Source organism: Sminthopsis crassicaudata, chromosome 2 (genome assembly GCF_048593235.1).
Source record: "Sminthopsis crassicaudata isolate SCR6 chromosome 2, ASM4859323v1, whole genome shotgun sequence".
Lineage (NCBI taxonomy): Eukaryota > Metazoa > Chordata > Mammalia > Dasyuromorphia > Dasyuridae > Sminthopsis > Sminthopsis crassicaudata.
In genome coordinates, this window is record NC_133618.1 from 255667245 (window position 1) to 255685203 (window position 17959).

General features: G+C 36.3%; 1 protein-coding gene across 1 annotated transcript in view; it reads left to right on the forward strand.

Annotated features, from left to right (window-relative positions):
- The first annotated feature begins 3805 nt into the window (after positions 1-3805).
- OPRL1 (opioid related nociceptin receptor 1) overlaps positions 3806-17959 on the forward strand; it is a 54501-nt gene continuing 40347 nt past the window's right edge. Inside the window, exons 1-2 of the mRNA XM_074288935.1 lie at positions 3806-4203; positions 7003-7225. The gene's annotated coding sequence lies outside the window, so the exon portion shown is untranslated. The remainder of the gene's footprint in view (positions 4204-7002; positions 7226-17959) is intronic.

The following is a 17959-nucleotide window of genomic DNA, read 5'->3' on the forward strand; positions in this document are numbered from 1 at the left end:
CCCCAGCCTTAGCAACCCTCCCTTCCCCTTCCTTTTCCCCTTGCCTCTGAGCCCTTGCTTTCCCCAAGCCAACCTGCCAGTGGCTCCAGTTTGAGGAGGTGGTGGTGGAGGTGGTAGTGAGAATATCACGAAAATTACACTTTTTTTTTGTTTTCAGTACCTGGCTTGATTATAAGAGATTATTCGGTCATACATTTAGAGTTAAAAATAATCCTAGGAGAAAAATTCAGAGAGATCAAATGAATAGTAGTAGTCCATACTGGCAATGAGTGGCAGAAATGGAATTTGAATCCAGTCACTTGCGCTAAACCAGTGGTGTTTTCACCGTGCTAGGGTGAACCTGGACCCTCAGGTCTCAGATATTCCAGCACTTGAGTGCTCAGACATTCAGACATTTCCTGGGAGTTGCCCTTTCTGTTTCCCAAACTTTGTCCCCAATAGTTTATGGCTGGCTGAAAGGGGCTGGGTCAGCGCCAAGAAGTATAGATAGGGTTAGGCAGGGCTATCTGGGCAGAGTCTTCAGGGGTTTCCCCTCATCTCTAGCCAATCAAATAACTCCAATCCAACACACACACACACACTCACACACACACACATTTAAATTCAAGTACTAGAAATTTCAGTACTAGAGGTACAAAGATAAAATGACGTATAGAATTTGCCCTCAAGGAGCTTACATTCTGTAAGTATACACACGATATTTTGAGAAGGGAGGAAATAAGTCAGGGGAATGAGAAAAGTTTCCCAGAGAGTGGAATATGCATTGAACCTTGATGATAATAATAACATTTATATATCAGCTTAAGGTTTGCAAAGCAAACACATATTGGGTGTCCCAGTGGGTTGAGTGTTGGCATTGAAGTCAGAAGAACTGAATTGAAATCTGACCTCAGATGCTTCCCACTTTTATGATCCTGGGCAAGTTATTTTACCTCTCTTTGCCTCAGTTTCCACCATCATAAAATGGAAATAAAAGCACTTACTTTCCAGGATTGTTGTGAGAATCAAATAGATAATATTTATGAAATGTTTAGCATGGAGCCTGGAACATAGTGGATACTCAATAAATGCTTGTTCCTTTTCTTCCCTTCATAATAATACTGTGAAATAAAAGCTGTCATCCCCATTTTACAGATGAGGAATCTGAGGCTCAGAGAAGTGAAGTGATTTGCTCAGGGTCACTCAACCAATGTTTGTTGCAGGATCTGAACTCAGGTTTTCTAGCCTCCAAGTCCAGCATTTAATTTATTGCACCACTTTGCAACTGTGATGAAAGCTAGGCATTCTAAGATACCATAGGCTTTTGAGGAAGCCTGTATGAATTTTATGTAATACATAGTTTGGGGAACACAGGCCAGTGTGGCTGGAAAGTAGAATTAATGAATATGATATGAAATAGTTTGGCTCCAGACTGCGGAAGGCTTTAAATGGTAGGCTAAAGAGATATTTTATCCTAGAGGAAACAGGGACTACAGAAAGATGGAGCAGAAGAGGAACATGGCTAGTCTTAGGAAGTTTTTTTGGCTATTTGGGAGAGAAATGGGATTCACAACAGAGAGACCAGATAGGGGGGTATTGCAGTAGTGTAGGTGAGGAAATGATGCATGTCTGAACTAGTAGGGTGATCATGTAAGTGAAGAAAAGGGGACATATGTAAGAATACTGTGGAAGTAGTATAGACAAAAACATTGCAATTAATTGGCTAATGGAGAGGTAAGAGTCAAGGATGACTTCATAGTTACAAATGTGGGTGATGGAAGAATTCTGGTTGCCCTTCATACAAACAGGGAAGTTTAAGGAGGGCTGGGCTTAGGGAGGGAGTTAATGAGTTATTTGGACATTATAAATTGGAGATTGTAATGGGATGTATAGATGAGATGTCCAGTCAAGCTTGTGACATGAGACTGGAGTTCAGGAGAGATGTTAGAACTGGACAGGACTGAAGAATTTTCTGGGCAGAAGTGGTAAGTGAATCTCCATACCAACTTCTTTTTTTTTTCTTTTATTTTATTAATTTTATAATTATAACATTTTTTTGACAGTACATATGCAGAGGTAATTTTTTTTTTTTTTTACAACATTATCCCTTGTATTCCCTTCTGTTCTGAATTTTTCCCCTCCTTCCCTCCACCCCCTCCCCTAGATGGCAGGCATTCCCATACATATTAAATATTTTATAGTATATCCTAGGTACAATATATATGTGCAGAACCGAATTTTGTTGTTGTTGTTGCAAAGGAAGAATTGGATTCGGGAGGTAAAAATAATCTGGAAAGAAAAATAAAAAATGCTCACAGTTTACACTCATTTCCCAGTGTTCCTTCTCTGGGTGTAGCTGATTCTGTCCATCATTGATCCATTGGAATTGGATTAGCTCTTCTCTATGTTGAAGATATCACTTCCATCAGAATATATCCTCATACAGTATTGTTAAAGTGTATAATGATTCTCCTGGTTCTGCTCCTTTCACTCAGCATCAGTTGAGGTAAGTCTCTCCAAGCCTCTCTGTATTCCTCCTGTTGCATACCAACTTCTTGACCAAATTAGGATCACTTGGTGATCATAAGCCAGACCTACTATTCCTACTCTGTTAATCTTCATTTTGGAATAATAGCCACCATTTAATTAATACACTCCTACTCAAGCTACTGCAGAAATGTTTTGAGTGCATAACTTTAGCTGGACCCCTTTATCGTTGCCTGTCAAGTTTTATACTTTTATTCTTTTTAATTCCTTTTCCCTGATACCCAATCAATACTTTTCCCCTTCCTTGCCCCAGCCCTACCCTTCACACTGCCTCAAACTGACAACTTTATTTCCTCTCCTTGACTTTTTAACACTTCTAAGTGTCTTCACAACCTCTCCCCCTTTTCCTCTTGTCTCATAGGGTAAGCCTTCTCTATCTATTGCCAAGATTGGATCATATCACTCTCACCTCCCTCATGGTCATTGATCCAGTCAGTCCTAATTCTGTCTCATGCATGATGAGTCATAGCACAAAGCAAACTCAAGGACAGTGTGAAAGGACCAGCATTTTCCTGGTACAGCTTCCTGATGGGCTCAGATTGCCTGATGCAGCTTCCTGATCTGAGGCCATTAAAAGTCCCAACTGCACGTGGGCAGGCTTCTCAGACTTGAGATCAAAGGAGTTTCCATACCGTACCCAATCTGAGTTGCTGGCCAGTCAGATTTTCAGACTGACAATAGTATCATATCCAGAGAAACTAAATGTCATGGTGTGTTCGGCCAAAGTAAAACACCCACTTTGTTCAATGTTCAATGACTTGTGAATATCCCTTTTTGTTCTAAGAGGTGCTGGTGTTAAAGCCATAACTACAACATATGGTTGTGTGTTTAGTCATTTCAGTTGCCTCTTTATAACCCCATTTGAGGTTCTCTTAGCAAAGATACTAGAGTGGTTTGCCATTTCTTTCTCCAGCTCGTTTTTATAGATGAGGAAACTGAGACAAACAGGATTAAGTGACTTGCCCAAGGACAGACAGCTTTGAGTTCATGAAGATATGAATATTCCTGGTTCCAAGCCCAGTGCTCAATCCCTTGAGCCACCTAGATGCACGCCATCATCGAATTTGGATAGGCTTGGGTTCAAATATTGCTTTTGACAATTATGGTTGTATGACTAATGACAGTTCACACCACCTCACTGGACCTCAGTTCCATTATTTGTAGAATGAATAAAATTGTATCTGAGGCATTTACCTCACAACATTATTGGGAGAATTAAATGAGATAATATTTGTTAAATGTTTTACAGAACTTATAATACTATATAAACATTAGCCATTATTATTATTTGAGAAGTTTCTTTAGGGTTGTCTTTTCTTGTATTTTGTACCTGCAAACCTCCTTCTTTTCTGGACAAATCCTTCCCTTTGTTGCCAATTTACTTACTAGAACACCCAGACATCTCTGGTTGGCTCCATTCATCCACAGGTTAGAGGCTGGTTCCATCTGGTTGATATTAATTGGTGATTGTGGTGGAATTGAACATGGAACCAGGTCATTGAATTCTCTGGTACTGCCGGAGATTTATTTTTTTTCCAGAGTCTAATCCCTCCTCATCTGATAAATCCTCTGCCCTTGTCCCTGTTCCTCTGAGCTTCTTCCTTGGTTGAGCTCACCATTCCTTATGAGGAAAACTCCAGGGCCCTCTAGTGAGTCAGTTCATCTAAGATCACTCTGGTAAGAATATTCTTTCCTAAACAGCCTACCTTTGTTAATTGGACTCTTTTTGTGACTCTGTTTCTTAAACTACATGTCTCAGTAACTTTGTGTTTTTGTAAAATTAGAATTGTAATTGTGTATTTTGTTAAAATTATCTATTTGTATTTGTCTTGTCACTTTGTATGCATCTGTCTTTGTAAAATATAAAATGTTTGTGTTTTGAGCCACATTTCTATTATCTTGATTTAAAATGCAGTCAATCAGGAAAAACTTCTGAAAATTGTAGTCAGAAAAAAGAAAGATTAATGGGAATGATTTTTCATAATTGAAGCAATTGTCCCAGGAAATAGGATTAATTCCCATTTTACATTTTCTGGTTATATGAATTTATGTTATAGATTATAAGAAAAAAAATCTGCATGACACTTTTTTTCTCCTGTCTTTTCAGCTTTGACTATGTTGGAATTATAGAAACAAAATCAGATAATCAAAATTTGTGCAACTACTGACATCTTGGTACATTAAGGAGCTTAATCATTTTAAGACTGCAGAGCATTCCTGGGGTTTAGGGCAATTCCAGGAATTTGTTGTTCTCTGAAATACTATAGGAATTTTTTTGGAGGGTGTTACCACTCTATAGAATTTTAAGGAAAAATAAGTGTTAAATTCTATAAAGGTTAAAAGTAAATGGCAAGATTAACAGCTTCATTGCTCTAGAGCAATGAAAGAAGGCAGTTAGTTTGAAAGTAATCCCAAAATGAAGAAAAATAGGTAAAAGGTTTGTACTGTATAGCCACCTCAGGATTCCAAATAATGGTGTTGAAAAAACTTGCTAGAAAAATGCAGGGAAACTTGAATTACATTCTGGTTGCAGAGATTTTTAGCTGTGTAATTTTAGGCAAGTTACCTTATCTATTTGATCCAGTTTCCTGATATATCCACCTCCCAGGGTTATTGTGAAGATCAAAATAATATAATGATTATAAAGTGCTTAACACAATGACTGGCATAATATGCTAAGCACTACGTTGTTATTATTTCTTTAATTGAATGTAAATTGTTCCATACCATAACTCTAAAGTTATTTTAAAATATCAAAGGTAATAAGGGCAAATGATTTTATATAGGATATGAAATAATTATTATATAGGATAATTTGGGATAATTTGGACTGACATCATCACCTGAAGTTTTATTTCATGTTTAAAACATGCGATATTGTTTATGTTGCTGTGTATTAAACTTTCTTATATAGTGAAATTTGAAAGACCATTGTAACAGAAATGTTATTAGACAAAATAACTTTTTAATCTGGATGCTGTTACACTTGAATTGGGCTTTTAAAAGAAAGATATTTGAAAACTGTTAAATGAGGTTGTTATACAACCGAAAAAATTCATATAATGGCAAATTTTCATTTGAAAAATTTTGACTATTATGAAAATGTACAGTTTAAAAATGTAGCTTCAAGATATTAATAATGAGTCAAATATTAGATATTTGCTGTATGTTTGAAGCCCTAGAATATGGTTAGTTTTAATTTGTAAGTAAAGGATTAATGAAATATTAACTTTTAAGGAAACATCTGGAAAGATATTCAAGCCCTAAGCTACGGTTAGTTAAATTTTACTATTTAAGGTAAAAATTCCTGGGACTGTAATTTACTATCATTTTGAGCTTTCATTACAGAGGTCTGAATTGTCATGAAGCTAATTGTAGAAAATGGCATGTGCTGCAGTCTGGTAACTACTGTAGGTGGATGTCTGTGCTTGGGAAAAGTTTTGGGGATGATTGTGACATGGCCTAGATAAGATCCCCCTGGTTCTATTTTCCCATTGTGTTATTTCCTTGATAAAAAACAAATTTTCCCACTTGGTTAATCTAGAGCCTTGCTTTTAACACCTATTTGATTTACTGTCAGATGTCTAGATTCATGCCTAGAATTAAGGGAGTTTTTCCCTCTCTTATGACACATGTCATTGTTATAACTATGTCCCTCTTTTTCCTTTTGTAGCAAATTTCTATAATCAAGAAGCTTTGAAAGTTCAATACTAACTAAATCTATTAAATAATAGCTCAATACTGGAACATCTCTAAGTTATTATAATGGAATGCAAGTATGAACATCTTACAATTTTAACATATATTTGTGGTGAAATTATAATATAGGGATGATATTTTCCTGAAGGGGAAATGATTAGACAAGAATAAAACACAGATAACAAATTTCTAAATAAATGGAATAGCACATTTTAGAAAAGCAGCAGAATTAGACTGTTTTCTCTAAGAGCTATTTACAGAAGTAAATGGCTTCTAAAATTTATCAATCATGGAAATTCAATCTTTGAGCATGTTTTAGAAATAAGTCTTCAAAATTGTATTAAGGAAGTTACATATAAATTATGATGATAAAGGTAAAAAAAGTGAAACTATCTTCCCATTTTAAAGACATTTGTTTGATAAGCTAAAAGGGCAAAAAATTCATTTTTCAATTGGGTCCTCATAAATTTTAAAAGATTTTTCTATCAGGTGCAGGGTTTAGATGAGAAAAAGAAAATGGAATCTAAACTGAAAATCTCAGAAGTTTCAGAATTATCTTGGAACCTTTAGATTTAGAACTAGAGGATGTGACATGGCATAGTGTTGTAATGTTGGAAGCAAGGTCCCTTCTCAGAAATAATAAATTGTGAGATCTCTAAGTAGTTTGATTGACATCTGATAGGGAAATCATACAATTATAGGAATTGTGGGAAAAATTCATTTCATTGTTTGAATTTATCCCTGAGTGACTGGGAAACATCTCTATGTCTTATTTAGGACTCAGCTAAGGACCTATAATATGCTGACCAAAATCGATGCAAGAACCCCTACTAGGACTTTCTGATGATGCCCACAGCTGCCAAACTTATGGATGTGGATTTCTAAATCTTCTAAAAAAGTTTCTGCTCCTGAGTAGATGGTAGAAACCTCCATGGACCTCAAAGTTCATCTAGTATGGATCAGCCAACATCCAGATGAAGCAACTGTCCCAAGATTCCAGGTGAGGACTAAGTATATATACTGTTGTAGCTTTTTTTTCCTTCTTTCTATTTCTCTTCCCTTTTGTTATGTGCCCAACAGCCAAGGTCCTGATTGAAGGATGTATTGGCATTTTCTCTTCTACATTCTTGTTGCATCGCTTTTCTGCTTGCAAGTAAACAATAGCAAACAATATCTGGGACATAATTCCCCTATAGGTCTCCTCAAGGAACTAAACTTCTAGGCAATATCTTGTCCTGACCCAACTTGCCTCTCAGGGCCTCTTGACTTACACCTACCTCTTCTTTATTAGCCAGAAGGATAGAGATTCTTTCAAATCCCCTCCCTTTGGCCAAAAGAGGAAAATGTCAAGATAGCAGGAGACATGCTGTTTTCCAGAGCTAAGGACACAGCAAACCGGCTGTCCTTTGCACTCACCCTTTGGATGATCTCAGCCACAGCAAAATTCCAGAATTAATTATTGTATTGCTTTGACTAGCACCAGGTGTTCTGTGAGCTTGAACAAGTGCCTGTATATATCTATGTTCTGGTCATGAAGCCCTGCTTATGAATCAGACTTGTTCCATTGTGGCTGTTATTTCACATTGTCAGGGCTACAGCTCACTGTGCATCCATTTGCATAAAGATTGAGATTTGGCCACACTTAAACAGATTCCCACTAAAGGCAGCTCCCTGGCATGTGTGTCCTTGCTTACAAACTATCTCCTTCACTTTGAAATCAAATTTATATTTGATTCCTGACTCTCCTGTTCTAGCCTGTTCTGTTTGGCTCTGGACATCCATAGGTTAGGGGTGGGTTACATCTGGTTGACACTAGTCACTGATAAAGGGAAGTCTCCTAAATTACCTAATGAAGTGCCAATATAATCAGACAAAATAATAGCACAAAGTTCTACCTATGGTCTTTTCTACCTCTATATATTATACCTCATAAAAATCAATTTTTATGAACACATTTGAAGAGTGTATTCTTTTTTTTTTGTTGTCATTTCATGCAGTTGATTCATACTGAGCACAACCAGTGCAGTACAGCCCCCATGTTTCTTTCATATTAACTACTAGCAAGCCATAACTTCCCTATCTCATATTTGTGCTTTTCCCCCCTGATGCTGGGGTTAAGTGACTTGCCCAGGGTCACACAGCTAAGAAGTGTTAAGTGTCTGAAGCCAGAGTTGAACTCAGGGCCTCCTGATGTCAGGGCTGGTGCTCTATCCATTGCCTCACCTAGCTGCCCCAATTTATTCAGTTTTTAAATTGAAGTGAAGACTTTCTTTTTATTACAATAAATTTCATCCTTTTATATTTTGTCTATTTGAGTTTTGTTGTTTGTCCTTTGTTTTTGAAGAGGACCTTGTGATCAGAAAGGTGATACCATGACATACAGGTGATTTTGATTTAAGTGAAGGAGGGTTGTGCAAGGTCAACTGCTTCACTTTTCTCTCCAGAGTCATCTGGGTCCAGCGGCAATTTGTTGATCAAGACAACTGGGGGTGAACCTGGATGAAATTGGAGACCTTGGTCTTTTTAAGCTAAGGTCTTCAATAGATCTCAGTTTTGGCTAAATAAATACATTTGGAATGGGAAGCCCCTCAGTTTCTGGCCAAAGCAGAAATGATTGCTATTTTACATTCAATTTGAGTCAATCAGGACCCAAACCTTAACCAAATAGGGCTTTACCCATTGGTGGCCAATGAGAATCAGATTGCTTTTGGTTTAAGGTATTGTTTTAGACAGTCAAGGTATCTAATATGTCATCTGTAATACCCAGCTTTCTGTAATCTACTAATTTGAAAAGCATGCCATGTCTTCCATTATCTAAGTTATTGAAAAAGATGTTTAGCAGAATAGACAACTCCTTGGAAAACTCTACCACATAGGTTGACATTAAATTGTTAATCATCACTTTTTTGACTTCAATGATTCAGTCTGGTCTGAATCCACGCAACAATACAACTGAAATTAGGAAAATTCTAATTATCTATTATGCCCTGGAACTGTGGGTTTCAATTTGGTGTCAGACAAAAATGTTGAAAGAACAAATTTAATCTGAGCCTGTGCTCATTTTGCTTGTCCTTTGCTAGCATCTGCAATTCATGTACTACTCATACACTAAAAAGAGCGGTCAGCCTGCCCACATCAAGAAGCAGATTTCTAGCTACTTCTCAGTGTATGGTAGCAGAGAATCTGTCAAATGAGAGAGGTCCAATGAGAACCAGGGGAGTAGATCTAGAAGGGACAATGTGATCCCCAAGAAAAGAGTGAGATGTCCAGCAGAGAGCAGCACAAGGTCATCACCAGAAGCGCCATTAGCAGCTCTGAACTTTAGTTTGTATGGGTTGCCTCAGACACATGCCCACCCTGGTTATGTGTATTCTCTTTATATTGTGTCCTGGCCACGGACATTTTTCTTGTGTGCTCTTTCATGTATAAGCCTTGATGACGTGTGTTTCCTAGATGTTTGTCTTCTAGATATAATTAATCACTCTCTGCTTGGCCAAGTTCTTTATATGTATATCCTTTCCTATTTGTGGCATTGTAGCCTGTAGAAAAGTGAACTCCTTATGTATGTGGAATATTCTTTTCTTGACACTTTATTTTTGTGCAGGTTGATTAAATATCTCTTGATTTGAATTAATATGTCCCTTAGCTGAATGGTAAGAATAAACAAATTGGTGGGAGCTCATGAGTTATGATTTGAATGGGTGCTGACCAATAGAGTGCCTCAAACTGGAGGTAGTTTTTCTTGGGAGCCCATGTTCCCTTGGTACTACAGGAAAAGATCAACTTGTACCAAAAATGTCTATGACTGTTTTCTTGATAATAGCAAAAAATCTGGATACAATGGCATTTTCCACAATTGTGAATTAATTAGATTATATTAATGGGAATGATATATTATTGTAAATAATGACAATTGTAAAAATGACAGGAGGGTGCTAAACTTGATGTCAAGTAGACTTGTGTTCTAATTCTGATTCTGTACTTACTGTGTACCTATGTGATCATGGGATAGGGCTAGTTAGTTACTTGAAAAAGTTTCTCTAAGACTTTTGTATATTGATGGAGAGAGTTCCCATAATCAGAGAATCACCAGTCCTTAAAAATATTAACTTGATGCATGAAAGACACAAAGAAATTTTTTTCTTTTAATAGTATTTCTTTTTTCCAAATACATACAAAGATAGTTTTCAACATTCACTTTTGCAAAACTTTGTGTTCTAAATTTTTCTTCCTTTCCTTCCTCTTCCCCTTCCCCAAGACAGCAAGCAATCTGATATAGGTTAAACATGTGCAGTTCTTCTAAACATATTTCCATATTTGTCATGCTGCACCAGAAAATCAGATCAAAACGGAAAAACACAAGAAAGTGAAAAAATCCCCAAGAAAACAAATAAGCAAAAACAGCAACAAAAGGTGAAAATACTATGCTTTAATCCATTCAGTCTTCATAGTTCTCTCTCTGGCTGTGAATGGTGAGACAAAGAAATATTGAAAGACATGAAGAGATAAAAAGTAATGAATAAGAAGAGTACATTAGAAAAAATGGCAACCATTCTAAAATTGTATAAATATACCTGTGAAAAAGATGTTGGAAAAGGACATAAACATTTAATTTTTGTTTTAAGTCTATACTGTGTGATTATTTTCCCTTATTAACCACTAGATGGTATTGCTGCCTCAATCTGATCTTATCCATCATAAGTGCTATATACTAGGAATTTCTAAACACACCTTTTGTGCTCTACCCAATCCTAGAGGAAATTCTGAGAAAGTGTTAACTTCTCTGTGGTACTCAAACAACTGATCACCTTTCTCTTCACTCCTTCTCCCTCATTATTTCTACAACAGGGTGGCTGTATTCACATCATTAGAATAAGAAATATGGTCAGTGTGGATTTATTCAGGCAGAAATAACTCTTAAGTCTCTCCCTACCTATGGGAAAAACCTTGATTCTTCCATATTTCCCATTGTATTTACCTGAGCCCTGATCATAGAATCAGGACATAATTCTGCTTCAGGCACACAGAAAAACAAAGCATGTTCCTGTGCACAGTTTTTCTTCATAGGCATTGGATTTTGTTCTCATATTTTAATTCTTAAATTGTGTTATATTGACAAATTTTTGGGGGAAGTGAAGCAGTTGGGGTTAAATGACTTTCCTAGCGTCAGCTAGTAAGTGTTAATTGTCTGAGGCTGCATTTGAACTCAGGGCCTCCTGACTTTAGAGTATGCTCTATCCATTGTACTGTCTAGCTGCCCTTCCATTTTGATTTTTGATTCATGAATTTTGACTTCTGGATTTTGATCTACAAATTTTGACTCCTTTATTTTCACTTCAAATTTAGACTTTTTGATTCATGTATTTTTTTACTCCCTCGAGTAATCAAATTCAGATTTTTGGGACTCTTTTCCTCCTTGGCCTCTCTGCACTATCTGATGTTATTGACTAGTACCTTTTAAATTTCCTGTCCTATGCTTGATTTCAAGACACTAAACTCTTCTTGTTCTCTTTTATTTGTCATCACTTTTTATGTTCTCCTTCCTTGCAATGTCATTCATTCCTTTAGCTTAAGCTGTCACTTTAATGGGGATAACTCTCAAATCTATATCTTGATCTCTTTTTTGAAGCACCAGATTTTCATTTCTAACTGTCATTGGGATAGGCATATCTCATACTCCATAGGTAAAAAAATATCATAATTAAGATTTATCTCTTCGACCTGCTTTTCCTTTTGATATCCTTATTTCTTTCACAACCACTTACTTAAAATCTTGGTTTTATTTTTTATTTTCCTCCCTCTCTGTTGTTGTAACATTGTTCTCTTTTATCTTTCCCGTGTTACCACCCTCATTACCCAAACTACTGTAATAGTGTCCTAATAATTCTTCTATCCACTATTTTCGTTTCCACAATCTATTTTTTATATTGATATCAGACCAATCTTCCTTTGGCATAGATTTGGTTATGTAATTTTTCTGTTGAAAATCCTTCAATGTTTCCCTTGTTATTGTTCAGACTTTTTCAATCATGTCTAACTTTTCATGACTTCTTTTAAGGTTTTCTTGGCAAAGATCCTGGAATTATTTGCCATTTCCTTTTTTCTGCTTTTATAAGTGAGGAGACTGAGGCAAACAGGCTCATATAGCTAGTAAGTGTCTGAGACCAGATATGTACTCAGAAAGGTGAATCTTCCTGACCTCAGGTCTGGCACTCTATCCCCTGTGCCACCTAACTACACTTTCCCCTATTTCTTACTAAATAATATTTGAACACATTAGTCTGGTCTTAAAGCCCTCCACAGGTAGGTATCCACCTGATCTTTTCAGTCAATATCGTACTATTTGAAATTAGACATAGAAAAAACAAAATGGCAGGAGTTAGCCATAGTTGGAGATTATCAGGAGGATGGTGGAAGCAGGAGGAGCCAAAGCATTCAAGGATGACATATAGAGGACATATAGAGGCAAGACTGTGAAGAAATGAGAGTGAAGATGTAAGTAGGATGATGAAATGGGGCATAAGGAAGGAATGGAGACTTGAAGTTCCTATTGATGGTAAAGCCAGGGCAAAGCAAGAAAAACAAGGATGTGAGAAACTTGAAAGGAAAGGAGATTTTGTTCAGAGAGGGAATCCCAGAGTCTAGCAAGTCGTATAGTCTAGAATGATGGTAAAATTCAGATGTGGTGTCCATTTGGAGATGGAGTTCCCAAGAATTAAGAAGGCTGAGGAATTATAGGGTCAGCATTAGGAGTATAGTGTTGAGGGGACAAAAGAAACCAATAAAATCTCATCATTATATGTAAGGTCATCAAATTGTTTAGAAACTCCCTTGATCAACTTTTTGCATTTACATCAATTTTAAATATGCTTTTCTGAAACTTGTACTTTCTTGATTCTGTCCCCTGGGACTAAGCAGATTTTTTTTACACCTCTTTCATATTATAGCACTACTTAAAGTTTTTCAATATTGCTATCATCTTCCTTTTATTTGCTTTTTCTTCTTCAGGTTAAACATGCCCAGTTTCTTCAATATGTGATCTCCGGTTTCCTAACTGTTGTGGCTTCCTTCCTTCAGACAACCTCAAAATGTGGTACCCAGAGTTGAACATAGGACTTTAGCCATAAAGACCATAAGACCAAGGTAGAGGATGGTAGAACCATTAGTTCCCTTGTGATGGATATTATGCCTCTTTTAATGGAATTTAGGCTAGCATTAGCTGTTGTAACTGATATATCACACTGTTAATACTCAATGATCTTATAAAATTTCCAGATTTTTTCATCATGAGTCATTTATTAGTTCTCCTTTTCTTTGGCCTCTAACCCCCTTCCTGAGCCACAGGAGAACATGAATGATGGGTTGCCAATCTTCTTTCTAGGTACATAAAATAAACACATGCCATTCTTTGCCTCAATTACTTCCTAACCTTAATCACTGAATGGATATAGCCTCAGAAAAACAGACCTTAGTTTGAAAAGGCCAAGGTTACATACAAAGCCATCTCCAATCATCCAGATCCAAGTCTTGCCATTGGACCCAGATGGCTCTGGCAGGGAAAGTGAGGCAGGTGACCTTGCACAGCCCTCTACTTAAATCCAATTCACTTGCATGTCATGACATCACATCCCTGCTGTTATGGCCATCTTTGAGAACAAAGGACAAACAACAACAATAACAACTGTAACTACTATGTGCTAGACATTGTGCTGATACTATTTTTTTTTAACAAAAACATATTTCATTCAATTTTCACAACAACTCTGTGAGGTGATGCTGTTATTATCCTCATTTTACAATTGGTAAGTGAGAAGTGAGGCAAATAGAAGTTAAATAACTTGTTCAGGATCTCACAACTATTTAAGTATCTAAGGCCATATTTGAACTCAGCTTTTCTTGACTCTAGGTGTGATGTTCTTATTTGATTTTCTGCAGGCCTCTGAGCAGCCTTCTTTTCAGCCCATTAATCACTACAAAAATAGCCAGGTGTTAAAGTCCAAAAGTCTTTATTATCTCCTTCAAAGTCCTATCTCCTTCACTTGGGGCTTGGCTAGTTTTCTGGAGGGCTTTCAGACAGGACTTGGTCTCAGTGGGGGAAATGTAGGAGGTCAGGTCAGCCACCACGAGGCTGATGAAGAAGGAATTGAATCTCTCTGAGTCCTCCTGGCTTATATGCTCTATTCTAAGTATAAACCCATCATCATATCACTAGGAAACCATTATTTGTTGTAAGATTAAATCAATCATACTGAACTTAGAGAACTATTACTCACCATGCTAAACTAGATAACCATTGTCTCCTAGATTCCACTGACTTAACACCTTGTAAGAATCTTTGTTTCAGAGTTCTGGCCCATAGCATCTAGGTCCAGAGTTCTATCCACTGCAGCACCAGTTTGCTCCAGCTGATAAAAGTGTAAAGCCCCACAGAGATAAGACAGATGCCTTGTACAGGAGACTTCTCCAAGTTGATATTGATCCATTTATTCAATTAAATATTTTTGGCACCTATTATATGCCTTTGGATTCTGTTGTACAATGAGTTCTAAATCTTCCCAATGCTAATATTGTCTAGTATGCTCTTCCACCTTGTACATGAAGGTAGCTTGGGAGATTATGAGAAGCTTTGCTTAACTGTATACCATGATTATAACATTTTGCTGACCTACCATCTTGTAACTATCAAAAAAGGAAATAATCTGGTATGATCTGTTCTTGATGTTGGTTTTTAGTGATTATTGATCTTTCTGAAATGCTCAAAAGCCATGAATGTTCTAGATTTTGTCAGGCAAAGAAGAAATCAAACTGGCTGATTTCCAATATGCTTTCTTCAGTCTTTGATCTTGTGGCATTCTAACATCACTTCTCTTGTTCTCCTAAGTGTTTCACAGATCATAAAGACTGACCCATCATAGTTTCCAGTTCTTTCAGCACCCTCATCTAGAGTAGGGCTTTAAAATTTTTTTCTACTCACAACCTCTTTTTGACTGAGAAATTTTTATGTGACTCTGGGTATACAGGTATATAGAATAGGTATACAAATCAAACATTTACTGATAGTACATTGTAATTTTGTGATTCCCACATTCAGTTAGGAGATTCCATATGGTGTCATGAACCACAGTTTAAGAAACTGAAATCTAGAGTTTATGAGTATCCAGTAGCTTGAACTCATTAATGACATTTAGTGATTTTTTTTTACTGATTCCTTGACATCTTCAGTTGTCATTCTCAGTTAATCATTTTTCTTTTCTTAATCCCAAAATAATTCTTCCTAACAGAAAAAAGAAAACAGAAGCAAAATAATAACTCAGTACTTTGATTTTCTCATTGTTGTCTTTTATTATTGGTTCATACTAGATTCATAATTGGTTCAAAACCCACCCCAAGTCAAAGCCCAGAATTCTTTGATCTTCCTCTTGTCTTTCAAATCACTAACTAATTCATTTTCATTATTATTATTATTTTAGCATTCATTACCTATCTTGGTTCATCTTGGGTCTTGTCATACTTCATATTTCTCAGAGAATCATGCTACAGTTTTGTACATGTCCTTAGTTTACTGTTCTTATAATCATTTTCACATATATATCTTTTTAAAATGAGTTTTAAAGTCACTTCTGGTCAGTAAAAGGAAATAGATGAGGAATTTGGAAAGCAAGTCACAGACTTGGCAGGGAAATATGATATTTGTACTAGTTGACAGGAGGCTTCAATTATCCAGACATCTGCTGGTACTAACTAGTGCTCTCTCTCTCTCTCTCTCTCTCTCTCTCTCTCTCTCTCTCTCTCTCTCTCTCTCTCTCTCTCTCTCTCTCTCTCTCTCTCTCTCTCTCTCTCTCTCTCTCTCTCTCTCTCTGCAAAAGCAGAGCAGATAATAACTTCTTGACTTGCCTTAATGATAATTGAGTATAAGAACAGTTTCATGGAGGAACTAACAAAGGGAAATTCAATTCTGGATCTGATTTTTACTAATAGGGAGGAACTGGTTGCTGGGATAGAAATGTAAGAAACCATAAGGATAAGTGATTATTCCCTCTTAGATTGTGATAGAAAAAGAGAAGTACCCTACACTTCTAGGAAAGCAAATTTCAAAGTGTTCAGAAGAAAGATGGGAACCCATGATCTACAATTCTGCAGGCGATAATGTCCCAGGAGATAAAAGAAATGTGCAAGAATAAAATTTGAAACATACAAAGGGAAACAATTCCAATGAGGAGGAAAAATGGGATTTGATTGGAGATCTCTATGTAGAAGCAAAGGGAGCTCCACAAATTATGTTAGATTCTAGAAGAAAATGCAAAACCCAGGTAATAGAAGGTGACTATAAGACATGATATGGTCTATAAAATAAAACTAGAAGTGCTAAATTCAGAATGAGCTAAGACTAGTGAAGAAAAGTAAGGACAGCAAATCTTTTTTTGCTTTTTTAAACTATATTAAAAGATAAAGGAGATCAGAGAAGAAATAGAATGTTTGCTGGAGATGGAAAAGATGGTGACCACTGAGAACAGAGTAAAAATAGAGCTATACATCTTTTCTCTTTTTTCTGTTAAGGAGAATAATTCCAGGATAAAGTTCACTTTAGAGCAATGACTTTTTGCTGAAAATAATAATACAAACATGACAAGTGGGGAGTTGAAAGTCAAGATAAATAATGAGATAATGAGAGTACCTAGTTGCTTTTGATGAATACAAGCCTCTTGACCCACGTAACCTTCATCCTCTGAACTGAAAGAATTGACAGATGTGATTTATAAACCTTGAAGATCGTGGAAAAAATAAGAGAGGTAAGAAAAGATTGGAGAAGAGCAAAGAAAAGCATTAATTTTCAACAAAAGGAAGACAACAGAACTTATAAACTGTAGGTCAGTGAACTTGACATTGATTCTTGGGAAAATCCTTAAAGAAATCATTAAAGAGATAGTTGGTAAATATATAGAAGTGGAAACAGTGATTACAAGGCTGCAGTTTGGCTTCCTTAGGGCTTCCTTATTATTTTTTAGTTATATCAGTTACATTCAATTTTTTGTGATCTTGTTTGGAGTTTTCTTGTTAAATATAATGGAGTGGTTTCCCATTTCCTTCTCCAGCTCATTTGACAGATGGGAAACTGGGGCAAACAGGGTTAATTTATAAATGTCTGAGGCTGTATTTGAACTCAGGTGTTGCTGACTCCAGACCTGACATTCTATTCCTGTGTAATTTACTTACCCTGCTTATGAATAGGTCATGTTAGAATTACATAATTTATTTTCTTTGACAATGTTACAAAACTAATAAATGAGAGGAAATTGCAGAAATAATTTATCTAGATTTTTACAAGGCAAAAGAGAGGCAACATGGTGTGATGGATTCTGAGATCCAGAAAGATAGTTAGTTCAAGATTTATGTCTAATACATTCTGATTGTGTAATCTTGGATAAGTTATTTAATTTCTTGGTGTTATAAACCAGAGGTAGCAAACATATCAATCAAGCCAGAAGAAACCAGGTTAAAATGTAATTGGGAAATATTTAAGAAAATAAATAAAAACACAATAAAATATCAATAAGGTTAATTTGTGTTTTTCTAAGTCAGTATGATCCTATAAGGATCTTCACATGTGGTTTAGTGAATTCTATTTGAGTTTGGCACTGCTCTTGTAGAGAACTCTCTAAGACTCTTAATTGCAGAGATAGTACCAATATACATTGGCATTGGTATTGGCAATCACCAATGTATTGATATTTGA